This window comes from Oncorhynchus tshawytscha, linkage group LG12 (assembly GCF_018296145.1).
Source record: "Oncorhynchus tshawytscha isolate Ot180627B linkage group LG12, Otsh_v2.0, whole genome shotgun sequence".
Taxonomy (NCBI): Eukaryota; Metazoa; Chordata; class Actinopteri; order Salmoniformes; family Salmonidae; genus Oncorhynchus; species Oncorhynchus tshawytscha.
This window is the reverse complement of record NC_056440.1, coordinates 57,881,509-57,902,144: the sequence shown is the minus strand read 5'-3', so window position 1 is coordinate 57,902,144 and position 20,636 is coordinate 57,881,509. Positions and strand designations below refer to the sequence as shown.

The 20,636-nt window shown below is 43.1% G+C and overlaps 1 protein-coding gene across 1 annotated transcript in view; it reads right to left on the bottom strand.

The window, feature by feature from the left end:
• The window catches only part of LOC112232225 (cadherin-11), a 77,972-nt gene that overhangs the window by 24,262 nt on the left and 33,074 nt on the right, over positions 1–20,636 (bottom strand). The window lies entirely within an intron of this gene.

Here is a 20,636-nt window from a genome sequence, read left to right as displayed (position 1 = left end):
TAGAATACTTCCCCTTTGTCTGCGTGTCTGACCCATGGTTCTGGACTCACAGACAAAGTGCTGTTATTCCCTTTTTAGCAGTAGACTGAACTAAGCTGTAACAGACGAGCAGGACAAATGGTTTTGGCTTCTTTTAGAAACAGTGTGGAGACAATGAGCTTTGAGAAATGGCGCAACATATCTTGACAACAATAAAAAACTCACCTCAGGCCAACCTCAGTTTCTCAGTTCCATAGTCCTTTAAGGTCACCAACCAGTACCTTACGGCTATTGCTCTGTTTGTTTGTCACACCACCCAAAATGGGGGCTGTAATCTCCTTATATAAACTGAGATCCAACTCTTCTTCATTGGGCTTTTAACATTGCACTTTATGTGATCCCCTCCATACTGCAATTCTTATCTAATAAAGAAAATATGTTTATTGAATGTCAGAGTCTCTCTCATTTGGTGGGAATTTCCATGGCAGACACCACAACACTACATAAAGAGAGACCTAAGACAACAACGCAGCATGGCAGCAACACATGACAAGACAGCATGGTAGCAACACAACAGGACAACAACATCGCAGCAACACAACATGGCAGCAGCACAAAATATGCTACAAACATTATTATGCACAGACAACAGGACAAAGGGCAAGGAGGTAGAGACAACAACACATCCCACGAAGCAGCTACAACTGTCAGTAAGAGTGTCCGTGATTGAGTCTGAATGAAGAGATGGGGGGGAAAAAACTGTCCAGTTGGAGTGTTTTTTTGAGAGAGAGAGAGAGAGAGAGAGAGAGAGAGAGAGAGAGTGACAGAGAGAGTGAGAGAGAGTGACAGAGAGAGTGAGAGAGAGAGAGAGAGAGAGTGACAGAGAGAGAGAGAGAGAGAGAGAGTGACAGAGAACGAAAGATAAAAAAGAAAGAGTGAGGGATAGAGGGAAAGAGAGAAATACAGAGAGAGAGGGAGGAGAGAAAGAAGAGAGAGAGAGAGGTAGAGGCGACAGTCTAGCGTTACAAATGGGGTTGCTGCGAGGGACGCAGCATCTTTGGAATGAATTCTCCACGTGCCGCCTGCATCCTGGCCTTCCCATTTCCTGACCAGCTTTGATGCACTTACTGGAGCAGTGGAGGAGGCGTTAGTGCTTGGTTGACTGTGCAGCTTGAGGGGATGTAAAAGAGTGGAGGTATTGCTGCTCTAAGAATGGCATGTGTGACATACCTTCGCACCGCTTGAATGCGATATTGAATGATTTCTCCGTATGATGACCTAATCTACATGGAATAAAATGATTTACAATTACAACAATAACAAAGATCATTAAATATATAGCTGAATGTATTTTCATTCAATTTCCAATAAATTATACCTCTAAAAGTAGGCTATGCCTCCTTTCAAGATAAAAGCATGGTACTGTACAGGTTATACTGATAAGACCATGTTTTCGCTCAACGCAAAGTGGCCATATGATCACCGCAGATTGCTCGACAGACCATTTCATAATGAAAATAAACCACCCTTCTAAGCCCTCCACATGTTCTGTAATCCGTCACTTTCATGGAAAAACCAGGCGCACTGCAGTCTGTATATTACACCATAGGCGCCAAATGTTTTCCTTTAACAATGCTGTATTTTGGAGCATGACCCTCCGGATTTTACACCTTGCACACATATAAATCTTTGTTTGGATTTTTTTTTTAAAAGAGAGAAATAACACCACCGTCGCCACCTCATTCTCACAGCGTTGAAAGAAGCCGATCAGGGTCAAGTGATCGGGTCTGTAGTCTTATGTAGTCCTCAGAGCTCCACCATGCTGCTTCTCACTCTGATAGGTAATTGCTCCAACACTACTACCACAGAGGACTCTGAGATCAGGAGGTTCTCTGCTATTTTCTCACTCGTTTTAGAGAGAGAATTTTGTTTGTTTTAAAGCAAGCTTTCTGCAATTCTACCCATTTTGCTATGGGGGGAGCAAACACTTTGCAATTCTACACATTTTGCTATGGGGGGAGCATACACTTTGCAATTCTACACATTTTGCTATGGGGGGAGCAAACACTTTGCAATTCTACACATTTTGTCATGACGGGGAGCAAACACTTTGCAATTCTACACATTTTGTCATGACGGGGAGCAAACACTTTGCAATTCTACACATTTTGTCATGACGGGGAGCAAACACTTTGCAATTCTACACATTTTGTCATGACGGGGAGCAAACACTTTGCAATTCTACACATTTTGTCATGACGGGGAGCAAACACTTTGCAATTCTACACATTTTGTCATGACGGGGAGCAAACACTTTGCAATTCTACACATTTTGTTATGACGGGGAGCAAACACTTTGCAATTCTACACATGTTGTTATGACGGGGAGCAAACACTTTGCAATTCTACACATTTTGTCATGACGGGGAGCAAACACTTTGCATTTCTACCCATTTTGCTATGCAGTGTAGAGAACATTTTTGCCAAAACGTATGCCATGTTAATAACAGCTGAGTGAGAGTGACTAACAAAATCAGTGGGGGCCCCCTGGCAGTCAGGTCCCCTGGGAACCTGCCCTGCATGCCTGGGCCCTATTCGGACATGATAACTACAAGCTTAGTTAGATGGCTAGACTAATTTACCAAGCTAAACATTGTTAGCTCACATGCTAATTTAGTGACTGTCAGTGACTGACATAACAAGAGAAAAACTGCTGAAGCACAATCACATTTCGAAAAAATTGCACCTTTTGTGTTAAACAGTAAGTTGAGACGCCGACTGAGTCCCTAGCGGCCGGGGTCCCAAAGTGACCACTTGTGTCACATATACCTGGTGCCGGCCCTGCTGACAAGTTTATTAACATTGTTCAGGGACTTTGAATATACTGTGTTTACCTTTTGTATACGATACGGCTTCTGTAAATCAATGCCTCACAACAAAGACCTGCTAGATTATCTGCAAAGATATAGCATGCATGGCGTTGACAGACTTAACTCTTTAAAAGAAGACATAAGAGAGGATAAACAACTGGGAATAAAAATGATTTTCTACTCAATACGACTGCATGGAAAGAGGCTTTGAAGCCACACTGCAAGGAGGAAAAGTGGTCTTTGGTTTCTGGTTACTGTGGGCTGCTTCCTGTGGCTTTTAAAAGCGACAAAATAGAGAAAAGAAACAAACGATTGTGCTCCCAGGGCGTAACCTGACTCTTAATTGCCATTCAATTACACAGACTAATCGGTATAGGTGTTTCACAAACAAAATACCCCAGTCTGGCTTTCTGCACTTCAGAGCCAAAGAGGTCATTAGTATTCTAACAGGAGAGTGATGCACCCGCTTTTTTCCCTTCTCTCTGAGCAGACAGTCATGAATAATATGCTAATGCCATCATCCACAATTTGCCGCCACAGCTACAGGTGAAGGAAGAGTGCATGTACAGAAGATATTGTTAACGCTGCTACAGGCTTTGCATGCTGTTGTTCATGTTGCTGTCGATGCCGTTGCTCAGAGGGATGTCAAAGAGCCATGGAAAACGACTGATTCCATGGATAGCAGCCAGTCATTTGCACTATGCGGGTAAGGGAAAGCAACCGAAAAAAGAGCGAGGGAGAGGATGCAGAGGATGCAGCTGAGCTTGAAGCGATGGTAGGAGTCTCGTTACCGAGACGGCTGGCTGTGGGATGGAGATGGAAATGGCGGAGGAGGTATGTATCACAGAGGAGCTGCACTCAAAGTGATGATATTTCAGCTCAGCCCTAGGCTTCTTTCCTCTCTGGTGTGCTCAGGAAGGCAGTGCATGCCCTTGGAGTTGAAAGGTTTATAACTGAGTATCATTTTACTGTGGCAAACAAGGCTCAGCACTCAGGTTAAATTACCTTGACATATCTGAAGGTTAGAAGCCCTGCACAGGTCAACCGCAATGCCTCTTCTGCATACCTGGCTACAGGAGTGTGGGTGGGAAGGGTTTTGATAGGGCAGTGTGAAGGTGGGATGCACCTGTCACTCAAACTGGAAGGAAATCGAGACGGAGAGTACGAGAAGAAGCTACAGCTGAGAGAAGCTACAGCTGAGACAGTGCAGTACATACACAGCCTGAACAAAGGGCAGTCACAGACAAACCACAAAGGGAAGGATAAGGTTCAGCGAGACACACATGATTGTTCCACTTCACACCAGCTTCTGACTATGTGTGTTCATGTGTGCATCTGGTGGAGTAGGGGGTATCTGATCTCTCTTAACCCACTACAAAAAGTTAAGGGGGAATTATGAACTACAAGTACCCACATCAGCTTGTTCATAGACTAGTAATCTGTATCACTAGGCATCCTCAATCAGAGGACATGAGTACACACTGTATTATGTATATGAACACATACAGCATTAACAATAGGCCTATCTAGGAATCTCTAAAGGTAAGTTAGTCATACCAGTATCCCCAACCTCTGTCATTTATTACATTTATCTTCAAATCAAAATGAACAAATGCAGAGAAAGACTCTCTTTGCAAATGACTAAAAATTGTAAGATGCAAACAGAAGCTACGCATCTGGTTCATTAACACTTACTGCAGTTAGCAGAACTGAATTCATGTTGCAATTGTACAACAATACCATTAACCAAAGAGTTTGTGCCATTAAGAAAATGCTGAAGAACTGTTCGGCTCAAAAATATCATTTCTAAACAGCCGAGAATACAGTCATTTGAATCGGGAATAGCAAAAATGGACTGTGATTGCAAGCACCGATCTGACATCTTTCCACTGAATGTGAAAACAGAATGGCATGTACTCCAAACCTTCACAAAGGATCTCTACTACTGACAACCAGCAGACGTCAGGAGGCAATGTATGCTATAGTGGTGCCTCCAATTAGTAAGAACCAGGGATTCTCTTCTTGTGTCACATCCATAACATAATAATTATGTCTTCGGTTGTTATGCAAGTCTAATTGCTATGCCACATTGCTGTGTATCCAAGAATGTTAATGAAAAAGAAGAACAAAAATAATTGAAGACTGCATCTCTTCAGCTATTTAATCTATTAAAACATGTGAGGTTTATTTTTTTTAAATCCAGTCTTTTCCCTTTCGTCTAGCAACGAGATGCTAGTATTTTAGTCACAAAAAGAGGAATTGACAGCATAATGTATTTTTACAGCTACACTCAAACTGTGGAACAGTGGAACAGTCGGCTTCCAAATCCCCAAACTCCCCAGCCTTCTCCTATTCCTGGAAATGAAGGAGTAGCTGGAGTTTCAGATGGCCCAGTCCAGCCAGCCTGATCTAGGGAGCAGGAAACTGCAGTGTCTGGAATTGATTTGAGGCAAAGGGAAAAGGGATAGGGGACAGGAGACAAACAGACCCAGATCCCAACCATTATGGGTGGAGGATGACACACGAGGAGGAAGGAGCAAAGTGAGGCACTGCAATAGTGTGTCTGTGGGTTTGTTAGTTAATTCTGTGTTGAAATGCCCAGAAGGAAATTGGAGACCAAAAAAACACGGAGGGGAGGGTACGCAGAAGGGAAAAAATACCAAAATATTTTTGGAGGGAGACGACCTTTTCACCAGACAGGCTGTATGAACAGACTTTACTTTTAAAAAATTGTCATACTTGAACTTCACTAATCTGATTTCTTATTTTTTTTAAGATGATCTTCTGTGAAATGTATTCCCTTGCTGAACAAATTGATTGACAGCTTTCCTATTTTGATTTTCTATAATGATAGAAAAGCTCATCTCGCATTAAAGAGGTAATCCGCATTTGAAACAACAACAAAGCATCTCCCTACCACTTTTCTTTGGGAAAAAGCTGAGGGACGGGGGCTCGAAAAATGCAAACAATCAAATGCATTGACAGAGCTATGGATGCAAGGACTGACCATCCATGAAATCAAAAGTATGGTTTTAATGTCATAGCCGGCATTATAAGTCATTTTAGCCATTGCTATAATGAAGTAACTCGTCAGTGGTAATGGATCTGCCAGGTTGAATAATGATATAGAAGATAGTCTACACTGTGGGTTATGTATCAGCAGATTGTATCAGTAAAACCCATAGAGAATCTTACAAACCATCTAGCTACCACCGGCTGGTAATCTGCCTTTGCAGTAGCGAAAAGAGAAAAAAAACATTACTAAACTCACAATTTCATAGCCACTGAACTGATTTCTTTCATGGGCAAGAGCAGCAGACCTGAAACAGTCTCCATGGTTGTTAAACAAACACAGAAGACGTCAAGGTGATGAGCGAGAGAGAGAAAGGAAGAGAGAGACAGAGAGAGCAAAGTGAACAAGATGGGCAAAGAGAAATCAAAGGGAAAGCACACATAATGTCAGGGACCACTTCAGTGCTTCACAGTTCGTTCCCCTTATCGATGATGAAGACAACAATGTCAATTCACAGAAAGAGATTTCAAATTGAATGCATACCACTAGTGTCCAGATCAGAGCTCAGTTGACCCATAAAATACACTGACCTTGTTGTCTTTTTACATCAGCAGTTGTCACAACCCACTGGACACAAACTGGTTGAATCAACGTTGTTTCCAAGTCATTTCAACCAAAACAAATCTTTGTGAGGATGTTGAATTCATGTGGAAAACTGATCGGATTTGAAAAAAAGTCATCAACAGGGGGAATTTCGTATTTTTTCTCAACCAACGTTTTACCTAAATCCAATGACATGTTGATTTCACATTGAATTCACGTTAGTTGACAACTCAACCAAATGTAAATCCAAACTAGACTAGTTGAACTGAAGTCTGTGCCCAGTGGGAAAGTGTTTTACAGATACTCAGCCTAGAATCCCAAAGAGCAAGCAATGCAGATGTCGAAGCATCTAGGAAAAACTCCTTAGAAGGCAAAAACCTAAGAAGAAACATTGATAGGAGCCAGTCCTCTTCTGGCTGTACCGGTCATTTACGAGTACATTATGGATGGGATTCTTCATGTCATCATTCTGAAGAAAAATGTACTCTTGACGGGTGTTCACAAGTATTCCCAAACAACACGAATTTTGGCGTCAAATGTATAGGCTATTTACCAGATGTTGTACCATTAAAAACCCATAACAAATAGGGCTGGGACTTGCCAAGGACCTCAGAATATGATATTATCAGGTGCCGATACGATATGTATTGCGATTCGATGTCTGCTGCAGAGAGACAAGCGAGAGCATGAGAAAACGAGATTTGATCAGTCAGGTAAATAAAAGTTCGGAAAAGATGTTGGCTCACTACTTAAAAAGAAGATGAAGAACCAGCCAGAGTTTTGGCGCATGTACAGCCGACTAGCTTTAGCTAACTCTACCTTTTTTACATTTATTTTACAAATCCATACTTGGGAGTCAAATATTGATATAATATCATATTAAAATAATATTGCGATATGTTACTGTATCGATGTTTCACCCCCAATGCACAACCACACCTGTCTAAACAGAGATGGGACTGCTGTTCAAGTCCTACTACAACCGTACACTGCTGACTAAAACTGACCATATCTGCCTTAAGAAACATCACTGTGGTAACAACAGTTGACAGGCTTAGTCCTTTCTTCTGATTCAGTGAAAGTGATTCAAAATGAGCAACGCAAGAGGATAATAACTCTTAGACACAACAGAGTGGCCAACAGGGGAAATAAACAAGGGAAGGAAGATAGAAGACAGGAAATGTGATCCCACTTGTTATCAATCTTACCGTGTCTTGGCGGTTCAGCCCAGCCACCATTAATTAGCAATATACTTTACGTCCGGGACTGATATGTCTATTTGTGAATAAAAACCCCATGGATCATCTATCCCACAGACACATGTTAATGAGTCACATTCCAAAGTCAATTATATCCAACTCAAGCCGGTGGGAGTCACCAGTGAGGAAATTACCCATCACCCTCTCCTCTCATAGCACATGATTGTGTGGACTAATTGGAGAGAAAATGAACGATGGTGTGTTGTGACCTGTCTCTAAAGATCCTGTGAAGATTGAGCACCGGCAGGAAATCTGCTCATTTAAAATGAGATATTGACAGAGATGTTCAACTCCATCAAGGTCCTCAAAAGATAATTGTGTCAGTTCAGAGCAGTGGTATGAAAAAGGGGTATTTAAACTATAACACATAGACCAATAATGGATAAGGGCCTCTCATCATCTCAGGATCAGCATAGTGTCCTGGGCCTAAATCAACAAACATGCTCTGCTTTTGAATACGACACATGGAGGAAAAGTGAATACTGTATATTACACAGTACAGTGTGCTACAAAAACCCAAAGCATGAATGGACACATTGATAACACAGCAATGACGATGATCTGTATGCACCCTTAACCCCTGTCTCGAAAGGAGTTGGCCATGGGAAAAAAAATCTCATGTCTCTGCAGCCTGTGACAGCAGTGACCTTTGGCAGTGTTGTGAGGTGGAAGGCGATATAGTGTTATCATCAGGTCTGTCTCCCAGAGCTTCAGAGTTCTAGGCTAGGTATTCTCTGGGTTTAATCCAACATTCAATGCAGCATTACTGTATCTGTATCTTGGCCATGGCTTTATCCTTTTCCCTTTATATAAAGTGCTCTTTTTTTCTGCAGGGAAAGGAAGGAGGGGGAAAAACAGGCCTACACACAACCCGCCATTTCAGGTACCACACAAAGGAGACAAAAAATAAATGTAGCCATGGCTCACTTTGACCGGAGCTGTCTAGGCTCTGATGCACAGAGCTATGCTTTATCCCATAAATTGCAGAAATTAATAAATTATTAATATGACAGGTATCAAAGGAAGAAGGGAAATCCTCTTTCTCATTCTTGCAAGTAGAGAATTTAGATTGTTAATCCTCCAGGGCTTACATTTGTTTTCTGTATCTCTGAGTTTGATTCCTTTGGGATTTAAAAACCATGGTAATCCCATAGGAAGTCGGTTCATATTTTTTTCCCTTTGCACTGGGACAGCATCAATATTGCTTTGAGCTGTGTCACTGGAGCCTGGCAAACATTTGTGGGACATTTGGGTATGATTTGGGCACCCAGACACAATTCCAATTTTTCCAGGTGGCCTTGATGCCCAGTCGATCAGAGTATCGAGGCATAGTTTCACCGTTTGACCTCGCTGTCAGGTTTGGATGTAGATGATGGATTGTTGCAAGTATTGCAATGCCCTACGTGCCAAGAAATACGGAAACTCAGAATGAATTGTAGCATTGTAGAAATAAATATCTGGCTGCTACTTTAAACTGTACCATTATTGATTTGTCACTTTTCCACCCTACATTTGTTCAAACCTCCTGGTAACAATCAATAGTGTTAGTGGGTATAAAACACAGCAGTGGCACAGGAAAGATCCCAGCAAATCCTCCACAAACAAGGAGGTGGATTTAGCAATGGCAGTCAGAACCAGGTCTTCAGACAGAGGGAGGCTGTTTATCTACTTATAGTGACAAACTAAAAACTAAAAGAAAATCAGTCTCCTAGCATGGCGACAATACATCTAGTCATTGTGTAGCGGGGCTATGGGTAAACCGGTAATCTGCAGCTGAAAACCCTGACGCTAAGTGCTTTTATCCCTGTCTGGGATGTGCACAGAGCTGATGCTCCACCCTTCAGTTAAATGTGTCTGCGAAGAATGGAAATAATCTGCATATTCAAAGGAGTTAAGGCTGAAATAAAAGCCCCTATATCTCTGATGGATCTGGCTTTAAGACAGGGGTCAGGGTGTAGAGCAAAGAGGGGGAGGCCGTCTGCCGGAGATGTTGACACCCTACTGCCTTGCCTTGTAGTTAAAACAGCCGCCATGCTGGCTGTCCTTTTGTCACATTGCAAAACTTTTCTAGGATTAGAGACTCGGGTACTCTCTGCCATAAGGTCACACAGGGACACAATCACAATAACCACATCTCACGGAGATAAATATTTCTAAATCATACATTATTTTAAATAAATATATTTAAAAAAAATATAATACATGTGTTTCTTAAATTAGTGTTGCTCACAGAGGGGGTGGGAGGCAACATGTCTCCTCTGATTCTATTCAGTGTGGAAAAAGTGACTTTGAATAATTCTATACGGCTATCTGAGTAGTGGGTGTCACAGACAATTTACACGCTTTTTGATTTCAAAGCACCAAGGGATGTTATAAAGCACAGTTTCCACATATTTCCACATAATACAAGTCAGTTATAATCAAACAATGTTTATTCTGTGGCTGACATGCTTTCTATTTATGGATTCCATATGACAGAAGAATCACATAGCATCAGTCAACCAACCCCATGAAATGGTCATGATGTCCATAACAAATCTGGAAAATTAATAAGTGGACCCTCAAACATGGTACAGCACTGCAGAGAATCCACAAAGCTGTATATTTTAATAAGGTCAAATCACTCACTCCTTTTTAGACATGGCATTTCCATGTAAAAAGCCCCATGAGGACTAACATGTAAAGTTCACAGGAGCACATACAATATGGTGTCAAATGAAAGCTAAGAGTCTATTTTTTTATTTATTAAGGCATATATACACTGAACAAAAATATAAAACGCAACAAGTGTTGGTCCTCATGAGCGAAAATAAAAGATCCCAGAAATTGTTATTTCATTTTATTTATCTCAAATGTTCTGCACAAATTTGTTTACATCCCTGTTAGTGAACATTTCTCCTTTGCCAAGATAATCTATCCACCTGACAGGTGTGGCATATCAAGAAGCTGATTAAACAGCATGATCATTCCAAATCAAATCAAATCAAATCAAATTTTATTTGTCACATACACATGGTTAGCAGATGTTAATGCGAGTGTAGCGAAATGCTTGTGCTTCTAGTTCCGACAATGCAGTAATAACGAACAAGTAATCTAACTAACAATTCCAAAAAAACTACTGTCTTATACACAGTGTAAGGGGATAAGGAATATGTACATAAGGATATATGAATGAGTGATGGTACAGAACAGCATAGGCAAGATACAGTAGATGATATCGAGTACAGTATATACATATGAGATGAGTATGTAAACCAAGTGGCATAGTTAAAGTGGCTAGTGATACATGTATTCCATAAGGATGCAGTCGATGATATAGAGTACAGTATCTACGTATGCATATGAGATGAATAATGTAGGGTAAGTAACATTATATAAGGTAGCATTGTTTAAAGTGGCTAGTGATATATTTACATCATTTCCCATCAATTCCCATTATTAAAGTGGCTGGAGTAGAGTCAGTGTCATTGACAGTGTGTTGGCAGTAGCCACTCAATGTTAGTGGTGGCTGTTTAACAGTCTGATGGCCTTGAGATAGAAGCTGTTTTTCAGTCTCTCGGTCCCAGCTTTGATGCACCTGTACTGACCTCGCCTTCTGGATGACAGCGGGGTGAACAGGCAGTGGCTCGGGTGGTTGATGTCCTTGATGATCTTTATGGCCTTCCTGTAGCATCGGGTGGTGTAGGTGTCCTGGAGGGCAGGTAGTTTGCCCCCGGTGATGCGTTGTGCAGACCTCACTACCCTCTGGAGAGCCTTACGGTTGAGGGCGGTGCAGTTGCCATACCAGGCGGTGATACAGCCCGCCAGGATGCTCTCGATTGTGCATCTGTAGAAGTTTGTGAGTGCTTTTGGTGACAAGCCGAATTTCTTCAGCCTCCTGAGGTTGAAGAGGCGCTGCTGCGCCTTCCTCACGATGCTGTCTGTGTGAGTGGACCAATTCAGTTTGTCTGTGATGTGTATGCCGAGGAACTTAAAACTTGCTACCCTCTCCACTACTGTTCCATCGATGTGGATGGGGGTGTTCCCTCTGCTGTTTCCTGAAGTCCACAATCATCTCCTTAGTTTTGTTGACGTTGAGTGTGAGGTTATTTTCCTGACACCACACTCCGAGGGCCCTCACCTCCTCCCTGTAGGCCGTCTCGTCGTTGTTGGTAATCAAGCCTACCACTGTTGTGTCGTCCGCAAACTTGATGATTGAGTTGGAGGCGTGCATGGCCACGCAGTCGTGGGTGAACAGGGAGTACAGGAGAGGGCTCAGAACGCACCCTTGTGGGGCCCCAGTGTTGAGGATCAGCGGGGAGGAGATGTTGTTGCCTACCCTCACCACCTGGGGCGGCCCGTCAGGAAGTCCAGAACCCAGTTGCACAGGGCGGGGTCGAGACCCAGGGTCTCGAGCTTGATGACGAGCTTGGAGGGTACTATGGTGTTGAATGCCGAGCTGTAGTCGATGAACAGCATTCTCACATAGGTATTCCTCTTGTCCAGATGGGTTAGGGCAGTGTGCAGTGTGGTTGAGATTGCATCGTCTGTGGACCTATTTGGGCGGTAAGCAAATTGGAGTGGGTCAAGGGTGTCAGGTAGGGTGGAGGTGATATGGTCCTTGACTAGTCTCTCAAAGCACTTCATGATGACGGATGTGAGTGCTACGGGCGGTAGTCGTTTAGCTCAGTTACCTTAGCTTTCTTGGGAACAGGAACAATGGTGGCCCTCTTGAAGCATGTGGGAACAGCAGACTGGTATAGGGATTGATTGAATATGTCCGTAAACACACCGGCCAGCTGGTCTGCGCATGCTCTGAGGGCGCGGCTGGGGATGCCGTCTGGGCCTGCAGCCTTGCGAGGGTTAACACGTTTAAATGTCTTACTCACTTCGGCTGCAGTGAAGGAGAGACTGCATGTTTTCGTTGCAGGCCGTGTCAGTGGCACTGTATTGTCCTCAAAGCGGGGAAAAAAGTTATTTAGTCTGCCTGGGAGCAAGACATCCTGGTCCGTGACTGGGCTGGGTTTCTTCCTGTAGTCCGTGATTGACTGTAGACCCTGCCACATGCCTCTTGTGTCTGAGCCGTTGAATTGAGATTCTACTTTGTCTCTGTACTGGCGCTTAGCTTGTTTGATAGCCTTGCGGAGGGAATAGCTGCACTGTTTGTATTCAGTCATGTTACCAGACACCTTGCCCTGATTAAAAGCAGTGGTTCGTGCCTTCAGTTTCACACGAATGCTGCCATCAATCCAAGGTTTCTGGTTAGGGAATGTTTTAATCGTTGCTATGGGAACGACATCTTCAATGCACGTTCTAATGAACTCGCACACCGAATCAGCGTATTCGTCAATGTTGTTGTCTGACGCAATACGAAACATCTCCCAGTCCACGTGATGGAAGCAGTCTTGGAGTGTGGAGTCAGCTTTGTCGGACCAGCGTTGGACAGACCTCAGCGTGGGAGCTTCTTGTTTTAGTTTCTGTCTGTAGGCAGGGATCAACAAAATGGAGTCGTGGTCAGCTTTTCCGAAAGGGGGCGGGGCAGGGCCTTATATGCGTCGCGGAAGTTAGAGTAACAATGATCCAGGGTCTTTCCACCCCTGGTTGCGCAATCGATATGCTGATAAAATTTAGGGAGTCTTGTTTTCAGATTAGCCTTGTTAAAATCCCCAGCTACAATGAATGCAGCCTCCGGATAAATCGTTTCCAGTTTGCAGAGAGTTAAATAAAGTTCGTTCAGAGCCATCGATGTGTCTGCTTGGGGGGGGATATATACGGCTGTGATTATAATCGAAGAGAATTCTCTTGGTAGATAATGCGGTCTACATTTGATTGTGAGGAATTCTAAATCGGGTGAACAGAAGGATTTGAGTTCCTGTATGTTTCTGTCATCACACCATGTCACGTTAGTCATAAGGCATACGCCCCGCCCCTCTTCTTACCAGAAAGATGTTCGTTTCTGTCCGCGCGATGCGTGGAGAAACCCGCTGGCTGCACCGCTTCGGATAGCGTCTCTCCGGTTAGCCATGTTTCCATGAAGCAGAGAACGTTGCAGTCTCTGATGTCCCTCTGGAATGCTACCCTTGCTCGGATTTCATCAACCTTGTTGTCAAGAGACTGGACATTGGCGAGAAGAATGCTAGGGAGTGGTGCACGGTGTGCCCGTCTCCGGAGTCTGACCAGAAGACCGCTTCGTTTCCCTCTTTTTCTGAGTCGTTTTTTGGGTCGCTGCATATAATCCACTCCGTTACACTGGTTGTAAGGCAGAACACAGGATCCGCATCGCGAAAAACATATTCTTGGTCGTACTGATGGTGAGTTGACGCTGATCTTATATTCAGTAGTTCTTCTCGGCTGTATGTAATGAAACCTAAGATGACCTGGGGTACTAGTGTAAGAAATAACACGTAAAAAAAACAAAAAACTGCATAGTTTCCTAGGAACGCGAAGCGCGGCGGCCATCTCTGTCGGCGCCGGAAGTATCAACGTATACTATTCCACAGGTGCACCTTGTGCTGGGGCCAATAAAAGGCCAGTCTAAAATGTGCAGTTTTGTCACACAACACAATGCCACAGATGACTCGTGTTTTGAGGGAGCGTGCAATTGGCACGCTGACTGCAGGAATGTCCACCAGAGCTGTTGCCAGACAATTGAATGTTCATTTCTCTACCATAAGCTGCCTCCAACGTCGTTTTAGAGAATTTAGCAGTACGTCCAACCATCCTCACAACTGCAGACCACGTGTATTTCGTTGTGTGGGCGAGCAGTTTGCTGATGTCAACGTTGTGAACAGAGTGCCCCATGGTGGCGGTAGAGTTATGGTATGGGCAGGCTTAAGCTACGAACAACGAACACAATTGCATTTTCATCGACGGCAATTCGAATGCACAGCGATACCGTAACGAGGTCATGGGGCCCATTGTCGTGCCATTCAATCAAATGTATTTATAATCAATCAATCACATTTATTTATAAAGCCCTTTTTACATCAGCCGATGTCACAAAGTGCTATACAGATACCCAGCCTAAAACCCCAAACAGCAAACAACGCAGATTTAGAAGCATCTGCCGCCATCCCCTCATGTTTCAGCATAACAATGCACGGCCCCAAGGTCGCAAGGATCTGTACACAATTTCTGAAAGCTGAAAACGTCTGAAAACGCCTTTCTATGATTCATTTAGTGATTAAAACATGTCATTCTGTTACCAAAAAAAAGTGTAACAGAACGACTGCAAGTGAATTGGCTACAACGGGAATTCATAGTAGTCACAAACAACAGTTGGGTCACCTGCTACTGTCCTCCCTTCCAGTGGCATACTGTTGTGTTCAGCTTATAAATGATTCATTTTATCGTTCTGTCACGTGGTGGTCAAAGCAAGAGTGTGAAAACAGTCTCTCTCTGTGGTCTTGTTTTGGGGGTGGAGCTAAGAATAATACCCAAACATGCAAGGAGGATATACAGTACAAATGTTCTACCTTTGTGTACCTTTCAGGATGCATCACCATGTACGTAGATAATGACATTCACAATTGTTAATTTCTGTATTGTACAGATCAGGGACCCGTGATTAAATTCTCTTACCGCCATTCTGTTACCGGGTGTTAATCCACTTCACTTACTGTAGTTCGATAACCAAAATAGATTTTTTTTCAAACTCAAGGTATCCTATCATAGCTGACACCCCATTCTTTCTGCAGACATCTTTGAATCTTAATTTGGAGAAGCTACTTAATTAAGAAAACATAGTCACGTACAAAACGGAGGAAGATTTTACCGCCAGTCTGTTGCCAAACCTTACATCTGCACTGTTCGAGTAAATCTATTTTTGTAAAATGTTCTATGGAAATTATAAAAAAAATAGTTATTGTGCATAGAGCTGTATGCTTTAAAAAAAACTATGCAAGCAATGGGTCTGTTACTGATGAAACCCTCTAGGTTTTCATTCTCCGTAATGAGTTATCATGAACGGCTTCTCTCTAAAATACACAAAATGAAGCTGTTTAATAAAAGTTGTCCTGTGATTGAGTGTACAGTAACTGAATGCTCCAACAGTCGACATTACATTATATCAGGTTGAATAGCAGAAAGTCTTGTTTATACATTCTTACACTTCATTTTATTAGTCAGATTAAAACATCTCCCCTTCACATTACTTGCCTTTTTTCCACTGTAATTCTGTAAAACTGGCATATACTATTTATGACAGCAGTGAGGGAGGAATTCTTATTGTACCAATGAAATAAATTGCATTAAGCTGCACGGACATATGGAAAGGATTTGAGTATATCTCTCTTTTTTTTCATCCCAAGGAACTGTTACACAACACGGACTTCCCCCTACAGCAGTCATAATTCCTCGCTCTGTCTTTTAAAACGCTGCAAAGTCAGACTATTTCCACACAATGACACACAGACCTATCAAATCCATAACGGGTTTCGTTTCCCCCTTGATGGGAACATCATCAGTCTGACAGACAACATCAATCAGACACCATGGAATCTCTTAGGTGCACCGTAGCATGCCCATGGACATTCACGCTCATCAAATCAAATCAAAGTTTATTTTTCACCTACGCCGAATGCAACAGGTGTAGACCTTACAGTGAAATGCTTACTTACAGGCTCTAACCAATAGTGCAAAAAAAGGTATTAGGCAAACAATAGGTAAGTAAAGAAATAAAACAACAGTAAAAAAAAGACAGGCTATATACAGTAGCGAGGTTATAAAAGTAGCGAGGCTACATACAGACACCGGATAGTCAGGCTGATTGAGGTAGTATGTACATGTAGATATGGTTAAAATGACTATGCATATATGATGAGCAGAGAGTAGCAGCAAAGTAAGAGAGGGGTTGGCGGGTGGTGGGTGGCGGGTGGTGGGACACAGTGCAGATAGCCATGTTAGCCAATGTGCGGGAGCACTGGTTGGTCAGCCCAATTGAGGTAGTATGTACATGAATGTATAGTTAAAGTGACTATGCATATATGATAAACAGAGAGTAGCGGCAGCGTAAAAGAGGGGTTGGGGTGGACACAATGCAAATAGTCCGGGTAGCCATTTGATTATGGCTTGGGGGTAAAAACTGTTGAGAAGTCTTTTTGTCATAGACTGGGCACTCCGGTACCACTTGCCATGCGCTAGTAGAGAGAACAGTCTATGACTGGCATGGCAGGGATCTTTGACAATTTTGTAGGGCCTTCCTCTGACACCGCCTGGTGTAGAGGTCCTAGATGGCAGACAGCTTAGCCCCAGTGATGTACTGGGACGTACGCACTACCCTCTGTAGTGCCTTGCGGTCAGAGGCCGAGCAATTGCCGTACCAGGCAGTGATGCAACCAGTCAGGATGCTCTCAATGTTGCAGCTGTGGAACCTTATGAGGCTCTCAGGACCCATGCCAAATCTTTTTAGTTTCCTGAGGGGGAATAGGCTTTGTCGTGCCCTCTTCACTAGCCTAGTGGTTAGAGCGTTGGGCTAGTAACCAGAAGGTTGCAAGTTCAAATCCCCAAGCTGACAAGGTACAAATCTGTCGTTCTGCCCCTGAACAGGCAGTTAACCCACTGTTCCTAGGCTGTCATTGAAAATAAGAATTTGTTCTTAACTGACTTGCCTAATTAAATAAAGGAAAAATAAAAAAAAACTACTGTCTTGGTGTGTTTGGACCATTCTAGATTGTTGTTGATGTGGACACCAAGGAACTTTAAGTTCTCAACCTGCTCCACTACAGCCCCGTCGATGGGAATGGGGGCGTGCTTGGTCCTCCTTTTCCTGTAGTCCACAATCATCTCCTTAGTCTTGGTTACATTGAGGGTGGACAGTCGTGGGTGAACAGGGAGTACAGGAGGGGACTGAGCACGCACCCCTGGGGAGTTCAAGTGTTGAGGATCAGTGTGGTAGATGTGTTGCTACCTACCCTCACCACCTGGGGGCGGCCTGTCAGGAAGTCCAGGATCCAGTTGCAGAGGGAGGTGTTTAGAGACCACAGAAACGCTTCCACACTGAAATGCAGCACAATTATATCAGCTAAGCACCTCCATCTGAGAAACTTTTTTTTTTAAATGTTTAAAAAATGTCAGTTATCTTTCACATCTCAGTCATTCATGCTACTGTAGAACATAGGAGAGGGCACACCAATTAAATTGAGAGCTATGTCCCTAGACATTATGCAGCAGCTGCATTCTTTCAGGCCTTGGTATTCAACCTAAACTCTGATACTGTGAGAACAGGAGCAGTGCTTGTGGACCCAACCTATACTCTACTCTGCTCTTACCAATGATGCATGGCTGCATGAGCAGAATCAATGAGAGAGCGTTCAGGCAGAGCATAAGCAGCTAGAATTATACCAGCTTTCGGGAGGATTTTGCAGGCCACAGCTGTGTGGAATTGACAGGTGGCAACGATGCCAATGTTTCGAAGTCAATTACACACACACGACCAACATAGCTGAACAGGGCCAAAATGACATGAAAAAATGCCAGCAAGACTGGGTTCATCTGTTCTGCAAGTCTAATTAAGATGACTGTGTCAAACAATGCCAGGCAGAGCTGCATGAAGGACACAACTTCCTCCTGGGGCACTAAGTCCAGTATTTACCCCAGATAACCGTTTCCCACTTCCCCTACATTTGATGTTAGTCATTCTAGTCACACACACGCATATCACCACTGAGCATATCTCAAATCAAATCAAAGTTTGTCACGTGCGCCGAATACAACTGGTATAGACCTTACAGTGAAATGCTTACTTACAGGCTCTAACCAATAGTGCAAAAAAAGGTATTAGGTGAACAATAGGTAGGTAAAGAAATAAATCAACAGTTAAAAGACAGGCTATATACAGTAGCGATGCTACATACAGACATCGGTTAGTCAGGCTGATTGAGGACACATTCCTGGATTACTCACATATAAATCATAGGCTATTCTGAAATGTCCTCCAACTTCTCACATTTTTTTTTTCACAATATCATACTCAAACCAGTTCCTTTGGTAAAACCACTGTAAGAGAAGCTCATAGAAAAGACTAATGATGTCTTGTTGAACATAAGCAGATATTTTGCAACTTATTGCTTTGTCCAACTCATTCCGTGGAGGGCCTAGGGTCTGCTGCTTTTTGTTTTTTTCCTTTCAATTAAGACCTAGACAACCAGGTGAGGGGAGTTCCCTCCTAATTAGTGACCTTAATTCCTCAAGTACGAAAGGAGAAGCGACAACCCGCAGTCACTCAGCCTTGTGTGAATTGAGTTTGACACGTGCTTTACAAGAACACCAGCCCACATGATGTGTTCTGCAAGCAAAATGTACATGTGGACATAAAATATAGATATATAGAAAAATAACAGATTGCCAAAGTCAATATAAATGCAAAGTAACACAAAAATAAATCACCTTAAAGAAACACTCTGCAAACCTTCTGCAATCCCCTGGAGATGTGTGCACGGGCGATGTGACTGACAGCTCTGTATGGGATTGATTCCCCTCCCCACACACTTCAAATGAAACGTGGGAGAACAAACTGAATGACTAAGTAACCACAAGCCTCACGTGTCACCATACACAGCAAGTGCAAAAGGTAATTGAACAGAATCAGAGGAAATCTCCTCAGAAGAGACCAGCTTTATCCATGCCACATTGATTTAGTGAACCAAGGACAACAACCCACCTAGCCATCTGACAGGACTATCGAGTAGAGGAGGGCCAGAGGGTTTGTCCAATGCAGAATCCCCAAAAAATAAACGACAGTTTACATTTTCTATTACACATCGCTGGATGAAGAATATGGTGGCTCAAAAACAAGCTTGGATGAAATCCAAGTATTCAGAGCGGATCGGCTTAATACCAGTCCCCAACAGAAAACATGTCATACTAGCCAGGGAACAAACATAAGGTCATTGGAGAGAAAAGCCAATCGGAACGTCAGCTTTGACAAGCATCATTCACCCACTCTTCCTTTCAGAGCCACCTATTTGACTCATCCATTGAGCTGTCGATAACGACAAATTACATTATTCAAGTCAACTCTGCTGTCACTCTTTTCAGCAGCTATGTTTTCTTTTACCTGTCCTTTCAAAACATGAAATATGTGAGATGGAGGGAAAGGGAGATGAATCACCTAGTCTTTAGCAACACCCCGGCAGCTTTTCATTTTGCATTTTGTATGAATTATACAATAGGAGCACACCCTCGTAATGAGTTTCAGTGCCATTTATTCGACCTTCCCCATTCCTTATCAAAGATACTCGCCATTTTTCCATGGTTGAAGAGAAGATTACCTAGCCAAGGTGAGCGAGTCTGTGTGTGTAACGACAGCAGGAGAGCCAGAGTGGAATTGCACAGCTAATACATTTGGAGTAGAGAGAGGTTGGAGTGGGAGTAGGGAGGATGGGGGACATAAAGTAGGCCTGGACAGTTAAGGGAAAAAAACGCTCATTCCCCGAGCCTGAATCTTTTCCCCTGTATGTTATTATTCAGAGCAGAGCTCACCTCTTGTGGATGATGTTTATGGATAAGCTGTTGAATATGTATTTGCCCGATTATGAGCTTCTGCCACCAAACGACCGTCCTTTATTTATCCAGATAGAGGTCGCTGACCTCCTCTGCTGACGCTCACCCTACTTGTGCCCAAATTAAATCCCTCCACTTTGCCTCCTTGACTGGTGATTCATTCTGAAGGAGATGCTGCCACCGCATCGTATTACCTGTATAGAAAACCAGCAATTGAGGGAAATTCAATATGCTTTTAACGTACATTTAGCCTCAGCAGCAGGGGTGTCCGATTCAAAATCTATGTTTCAGCCAGGAGGAAAAAATAAACATCAAATCATTTAAGTCCGTCTTTCAGTTTATAAACCATACTACTTGACTTCGCAACTCAAAGCAAATGACTTAGTCTCTCACCAGTGCTGACTAATAGGACTTGCAATGCCAGATATTAGA